Source organism: Spermophilus citellus (genome assembly GCF_964194105.1).
Source record: "Spermophilus citellus genome assembly, chromosome: 12".
Lineage (NCBI taxonomy): Eukaryota > Metazoa > Chordata > Mammalia > Rodentia > Sciuridae > Spermophilus > Spermophilus citellus.
This window is the reverse complement of record NC_138198.1, coordinates 124,500,244-124,508,881: the sequence shown is the minus strand read 5'-3', so window position 1 is coordinate 124,508,881 and position 8,638 is coordinate 124,500,244.

Sequence of the window (8,638 nt, the reverse complement as noted above, 5' to 3'; positions counted from 1 at the left end):
AGGAGGAAAGGGCAATGAATTCAGTCTAGAAATAAACATTTTCATGAATGAAATGCTGCAGTTGAATCTTGGAGAAAGGGTGATGGTCAGTAGGCAGAGGGGAGACATGGAATTCATTTCAGACATAAGTAATAATACCCGGAAAGGATGGAGATAACGTCACAGAACACCTCCAAGAAAATGCTTAATGAAAATGACCTTAATTCAAACGAAAAATAAATGAATATAAATAATTCTAAAAAGCATATATATGTATATATGTGTGTGTATGTATAAATATATACATACACACACATATATGTATGTACATGCATGTCTCCATGAAATTATGTATAGACTCCTAGGTTTTAAATATATCTAGGCAGACACATGAGGCAGTCTGGCTGGGCACACAAATCACGAGCCACTCAAGCAGGAACAAACTTTATTTCCAAACTCACAGGAACACCACCCACGTGGCCCTTCCAGGAACTCCACACACCAACCGGAACTCCCTCCACCTCAACTTCACCAACCAACAAGAATTCTCCAGGAATTCAGCTAGAGCTCAACAGGAACTCCTGGAGAAGTCAAAAGTAGCATGCCCCAGCAGGATCCGCCCTATTGCCAGACAGCAGGGGTCTATCTACAACTGAATCACAGCAATTACACACAGCTTAACTTAATTATCATCATCATAATGGCTCCCTAGTGTCACCTCTCAACCATTACTTCTGGCAAAATGCCAGGGGCCATTCCGACTGGGCTGTGGCTCTCAACAGACACATAGATAAAAATATAGTGTGTATGTCAGTATACATATTTTTCCAGCTCTATCTAAATACCATTCACAATTAAAAGTTCCTGGGAAAAGTGGTCAATTCTCAGATCAGGGCAGGGGACACAAGGCCTTGGAACATCACTGAGTCATGTCAGAAAACAAGGAAAAGCACACAAAAAAGACAAGACAGGACTGAGGGTGCATAGGGCTCATTAAAGGAACACTGAAGAGAGTTTCTGGTGGTGATGGAGCAGTTTGACAAACAAAATACAAATGGATTTTAACTTAGGGAATGACATCAATACATATGACTCCATACTGATAGAAACAAATCTTTGATTGAATAAGCAAATAAATAAACAAGGCAGAAGAGACAACTCATTGTCACAGTGGTTTCAAATTAATAGAAAATAAAGAATAAAGAAGCATCATCAGGCGAACACAAGGATAGGGAGTGCTCCAGAAGAGGAGTTCAGCAGATGCTCCAATTAGAGGGCGAGACTGTCCAGAGAAACAAGGTCCGTGGTCTCCTGGTATCTCCTCCAAGTAAATCACCACCTAATTAACTAGATCCCCATGAATAAGGCATATGCACATGATTAATTCCTTGATTTGATGCAGGAGTAAACAACTTAGTTTCAGTAGTATTATTGACAAATTTGCAGAGAATACTTCATTCACGAGAAGACACTGGACAAATCTCAATTGAGGGAGAACCTACAAAATGACTGATCTTCAAGAATGTCAAGGTCATGAAAGACAAGGAAGACTGAGCCCCAATCACAGGCTGGAGAAGACTAAGGAAAGATTACAGTTATATGCAATATGGCATCTTGCATGGAACCTTGCACATAAAATAACACTGGAAGACAACATTGATGAAACAGAATGAGGTCTACGATTCAGTTAATGAAATGGACCAATGTTACGGTCTTTCTTTTGTGGCTGTATACTGACTATGTAAAATAATCACTTCAGGGGCAATGGGGTGAAGGACTATACAAAGGCATTTAATACTGTTTTTGCAATTTTTCTGCAAGTTTAGAATTAATTTAAAATTAAGTTTCTTAAAACTGCACAGGCATACACACACACACACACACACACACACACACACACACACACGGGGGGGGGGGGGGGGGGGAATCACCTGTGTTTTACTGAGCAACAGCCTCAGGATGGGGTTTGGATGTTCCTACAGAGGGGAAAGGCCACCAGGCCTCTATTTGCTAATTTACAACTACCACCACTGACAACCTCAGTGTATGCCTAAATGTGTAGAACTGTAGAATCATTCCAGCAGTCTAATAATTAAAAATATATAGCACCTTGTATGTAGGTAGAAGATCTTATGCCCATATAGTGAGACTTTCTCATTGTATTCATGCTCACAATAGATAATGAAGTCACGGCTGAAGAAAGTCTCCCCCTATGCATATTTTATTCATTGTCACTGCCCATTTCTAAAACAACTAAATGTTTTAATGTCTAAATGCATGGTGATTTATGTAGACTAGCTTATCAGGAAGGGTGCACACTGGTTTCAATCACATGGTGTTTTAAAATTAACTATGTTGTATTTTGTTATTAAAAAACCATACACACACATACACACACACACACACACGTACTACATCCAGAATAAGGGCTGGTAAGAGGCTAAATAGCAGCCAAAGCAACAGGAAAAAAAGATGCATTTTTTTAATTTCATTTGACAAAACTTTGGACAATTCTGCCCAGAAAACTGCCCCTACACACATATCTCAAATTTCTATGACTTAGATTATACTCAGAGAATTTTATGTGTTCATTTTGATTAAAATATAATCAACATAAATGAAATGAGGAGTCAAAGAGTATAGCTACTAACCTTTTATTTGGCTGGATTCATAGTTTGATCAAAGTGAAGTAAATACTAAAAAACTTCTCTAAAAACACATTTTAATTCTTCTACATAGGACCCATGTAATCCTTCCTGCAATGGGATCCCTACTCCTTAAAACTCGGTTCCTGTCAGTTTCCTAGACGCGCTACTGATTTCTGCGACTACCTGCCCAATGGCAGCATTAGGGGTGCATTGACACGGCATGCTCTTTTCACTAAGCTCTCCAAGATGAGAATGCGTTGGAGGAGCCGAAGCTCAGTAATTGCTGGCTGTTGGTGATGGGTATGTAGAAGGACCTTCTGTGCTTCGAGCACGGCCCTTCTCCCCAACCCTTTCTCTTGCTAGTCCTTGCCTCTTGCTCCCGTCACAGGCCAGGGTTCCCCTGGGAACCACTAGGATGTGTGCAGATTTATCTGGAGACTGTGGGAAATGGCTCCTGTGATTCTGGAGATCAGGAGACACACAATCCACTGTTCTTAAGCTGAAGAACAGGAGAACAGGAGGTGTCATTCAGTCTGAGTCGAAGTCTCAAGAACATGGAGCTCTGATGTCCAAAGCTGGAGGAGATGGAGCCCCAGCTCCAGAAGAGACAGCAGATGTCTCCTTCCACTGCCCTTCTAGTCTACTGAGGCCCTCAATAGATGGGAAGACGTCCAGCCCCACTGGTTAGGGCAGACTTCTTCAATCAGTGTAGAGACTCAGTTGTGAAACTCTCCATAAACACACTCACAAACACACCTAGAGATCATGTTTTACCAGTTATCTGAATCCCATAACCCTATCAAGTTCACACATCAACATCACACATTCCCTCCAAAGTAATTATTTTTCATGTTTCATTGCATATTCTTATTGTTCTTTGGAAATCCGTCTTCTGTTCCTTCTCAGCACAGTTCATTCCAAGCTCTTCTCCCCGTGCTGGCTACTTCCAGACCTTTGTAGTCAGCCGTTACAGCTTCTGACCATAGAGAAAATCTTTTCCATAATATATGCAAATTGTTATCTCTTTGAGGACTTGCCCATCTTTGTGTGACTTTTCCCCATGAAAAATTAAACCCAAATCTCCGCAGACTGTGTCCTGCTCATCTGCAGTTGGGCTGGGAGTCTCTTCAGGCTGTGAGCTTGCAGGAGAGGAACCATTCTGCTCCCTCTATCATATTTTGTGGCCCACACTGGAGGGTCCATAGCTGCCCAGAGAACCCGTTCCTCAGGGTAGAGGTTAGAAGCTTCAAAGGCATGAGTGGAAATAGAGACAGATGGCCGGAAGCCATAGAAATGCTGTAATGTCATTTCTGCCCCGTCTCACTGGACAAAAGAAATCACATGGCCAAGCTAAATTTCAGTGGAGAAGTCAAACTCAATCCCTTTGATGGAGCTGAAGAGGTAAGAATGGAGGTGAATGTTGGCTTACAAATGACCATCTATTGCAATCTGGGTGTCAGCAATGTCTAAGACAGGGTCTCGGATACATAGTAGACGTACTCTAGTTCAGTGTGTTGAACTTCTCTTAGCAAAAGATTTCAATGTTTTCCTTTTTTTAAAGATCCTGAAAATTAAGCAGGTTAAACACAAGGTCAACGTAGCTGGATCATTAATTCCGAGTCTTGCACTTGGCCTGCGCATTCTTTGTTTCTCTGCCTGCCCCTTCGTGCCCTGTGATCTCCTGGATGTCTGGTTTCATTAGTTTCCTCGCCCCTTGGTAGTGGGCTTGACATCTGGGAAGTGAGCACTAAATGCTTACTGAATAAAGATCAAGTAACATCAGTGAGGAAGGAAAAGAAGACAGGAAGATCAAAGCAAAGCCAGGACAAAACAAAGCCAGCTGCTTATATGCCAAGAGCATCTCTCCCCTCGTGGAGCTCATAATTGGTGATTCGGCATTGACTGGAATATCTGTTCCTTCCTTTGAAGTTTGTTGAAGAACCTTTGGTTTAACCACTTATTATAATTCATCCTAAGGTAGGCCTCTAAGTTTCCTTTTGCTTGCTAATTTATAAGTCATATAGGATAAATGATGAAAATGCAAACTGAGCAAGATTAATTTAGGTTTAAAGTCCCTAGAACCACAGAATAAAGAATAATAAAATATTTATAGCTCAATGAGCTGTTAGACTTAATCTAATCTTGCTAGCTGAATTAGGATACAAAAAAGCCAATGTAAAATAATAGCTGAGACTCAACAATACAATTGCACCTCTGAAGTTGCAGAGTCGAAAAAAAGTAAAACATGTTTCCTGTTTAGGTTTTAGTATTCTTTACAATTCCCTATGCCTCCCTGATGTTTGTAATTACTCTTGCTATAAAAATATTACCAGCATTAATATCATCATATAACATAAAAACTTAATCTTTTATATGAACTTCATGGTTGTAGCATTATATTTATAAAGAGATTTATGCAAAGTCATGGATAAACCTCAAACTTAATACTCAACAAAAGACGACAAACAAAAAGGAAATTTTAGTGTATGATGATTGTATTTATAAAAAAGTTTAAAGGCAGGCAAGATATGAGTCCCCCTAAAGCTGATGATGGGGTTATATTCCAAACTCATCAGGAGTTGAAAATTTTTTATAAGTCAAACAACGCATTTTGTGCACCAAATTATCAAATACCACAGCTCACCACACAGTGGGTGCACTGTGGATTACCAGTGGTTCGCTCTGCTGGTCACCTGGTTTATTGGCAGCTGATGCCACTGCCCAACATTGTCAGAGTGTCCTACGCTGTGTATGGGGGGAAAAGATAGAAATTCAAAGCCTGGTTTAAAATTCAAAGCACAGTTCCCACTACATATGTATAGCTTTTGTTCCATTATTATATTAAAAATGGTAGAGCCATCCTCAGTCAGGGACTCCGTAGAGATGAGCTAAGAAGCCTAGAGTGGCTGCCTTTACTGAAGGGGGAGTGACTCGGAGGGGACAGAGTAGAGAGGGCTAATCGGGGAGACAGGAGATGCTGGAATTTGCTACTTCTTCCCCTGAGTGGAATTCACACAGATGTAGCCACTGTGAAGACTGGTCTTTCCTTTTCCTCTGGTGGGAAGCAGACTGCCAACCCTGCTCAGCTGCAAATACTGCTGCCTGTGATGGAAGAGGAGGACTTGGAGGGCGAAGCCAGAATGCAGAGGGCAGAGCCAGGACCAGAGATTATTTCCAGGCCTTGAACCTTGTTCAAGCGAAATCCAGAACGTGCTGGATTTACAAATGTTATGGACGAGTGACTCTTCACTGTGGTTTCCACCAATATGAATCCCTAGATCTGTGGGCCCATGCCTGTCTCTCCATGGCACCCTGTGAGTGCAGAACATAGACAATTTTTCTACTTAGTTTCAGAGGTCTATAGGTGCATCATACCCAGGAGTTGCATTCACACCTGAATGGATTGAGATGATGAAATTCTAAATTTTGAGATGGTGTTAGAGCGTTTGGGGTGCATATTACTTTGGGAAGGGATACGAAATGCAGGGACCAGAGAGTTCTATGTTGGACAGAATCCTAAGTGGGCCCCAGACATCTCTTCCGCCTAGCGGACATATTGTTTATAATCCACTCCTTGGTGTGGTGACTAAATGACCTCTGAGAATGAAAGGGAATTAGGGACAGATTTGAAATATGTCTGTCTGAATCAGGCAGGGATTCTCTGCTTGTTCTAGGGCCCAGGAATCTTGAGAATCTCTGTTCCCTGCATGCAGAGTCACAAAAGAGAAGCCCAGCATCAAGTACATTTCAAACCTCTGCTTATGTCTTGTCCACTATTTCCCCTGCCAGAGCAAGTCTCATGGTAAAACCCAACACTGATGAGCAGAATACACTGTCCTTCCCACAAAGACCAGGCAAGATGAAAACTGGTTGAATAATATTCTAATCTAAATTTGATTTAAGAATATTTTCAGTAATCTTCATGGACTATGATTTTGGCAGATGCCTACCTTGGAGTGGACTGGATAAAGAAAATGAAAGTAAAAAAAAGTAAAATATATTCAGCCATAAAACAGAAATAGCCATTGCTCCTTTATCTTCAAACTTAGAATCATGATTCGTTACATTTAGAAAAAAATACATAATAGCTTACAAATATTTACAAAGCATGCAGATCCCTGAACTTTGAAGGACAGCCTGAGGAGTATCCGTTAAAAGTTAAGGCAGTGAAATGTAAGATACCACCCCACCTAGATTTTACTCAAAAAAGAAGATGAATATGCAACACATATGGACAGTTTTCAAGAAAGAAACAATGTATGTAATTATCTAAGGAGCATCAATGTAATATATGTGTACATATGATTAATTTTGCAAGTTGATAAAATAGTTCCTATGGTAGGTCATTTTCTTGGGTATACTTTTGGAAAAACCTTATTGGAGTATGTTTGCAAAAAGGAAGAACTAAAGAATAATTAGCTTGGATAAACTATTCTTAATAGGTTAATTTTTTAACTTTAACTGTTTTTAACTTTTACTTGCTGGAAATAAGGAGAGTACTTTCAATAAGATATTTTCATTACAAAGCTGCTCAGTTATATTGGTATTATTTCTAATAATCCTTTAATGAAAACATCACAAACATTGTCAAACTACTTATATTTTCCTGCATGTAACATGTTTTATGCCCAGAGAATGTTTAATTAATTTCCTGATTAATTTTTTAATGCTATTGCTATTTGGCAGCTGTTTTGACCAAACTGCCTTCCTCATTATAGAACTTCTACTTGTGAAAAGAAGTCAACCACAGCAAATAGACTTACTGAATTATGCAGCTCACCAATTATATAGTATAAAATTATTCATCCTCATATAATTTGATCAGGAAAAATCATTTATCTTTAGCAACTGTGTAAAATGTGATATTGTGCTGCAGGATAGCTGAAATTTTAAAAGTGACTGTAGTTAAACTTTTAAAATGCATTTGAACACTGAATTATTGCCTATTTTCTCATACCACTTTATTATAAAAAAAGGTTAGTATCTAAGTAATTGCTCCTCTGAGTCTACTTTTCTCACCATTTAAAAAGCATCACTTAAGTTGTTTAAATGCAAAAATGTCTATCAGTTATTATTATTGGATGTGCAATTTAGTTGAGATCTCATTCTTATTAGATTTCAATGTTTATAAATTAATGAATTCAGAATCAATTTATTTCCCAATAAAATCAACATAATTTAATTGGAAATTCTGAAGTATTATCATTATTATAGGTATATATTAGAGGCACTGTAGCAAAGCATTTGTAAAGGTTGAGCTGACACTTAACATTTTTTATTCATAGCGCTATGCTCAGCATTAATATTACTTTCCAATCTATTTATAGTTCTTTGTATCTCATCATATTTAAAGACCATGCTTGATGTATTTGAAGATTGCTTTTCTGTTACAGTCAACTGAGTGGATCTAAGTAGGCTTATCAACCAAAATGAACACTCCAATAAACTAAAAATGAGCATTTGGGCTGTCATTTGAAGCTAAACAGATTAATATTTGCTGTTGAATCAATCTTTCTAGACATATTCCAAATAGTGTTATTTAGCTAATAGTCAGGAAGGGTCTGTGGCACCCTCTAAAACATATCTATGTATATTTTCATTCTATTAGTCAATCAATACATTTATATCTAGCTAAACTACATCCACACACAATTTATAGGCAAAATACTGTTATGTGTCCATTTACCACCTATGTTTTGGAAAACACTGCAATATTAGTGACAAATATATAAAAGAAAAAATTTGCTGATAAAGTCCAACTGACTTACTACAGCTTCACTAAGAGAACATACATTCAACATGATGCATTAATTTAATTTTATTCCTTCTGGTAAGTCGGATCAATTCTGCTTCTGCTTTCAGGAGAATCACCAGTATAATCAGCCAAGAATGGACAGGTAAACAAAGAGTCCTTTAAAAATAAATCATAAAAAAATATCTTCCCAGTACAATGTCTTTCTGTCTACCTTCCTTTTATCCCAAGAATTCCATAAAGATCTTCATAAAATACT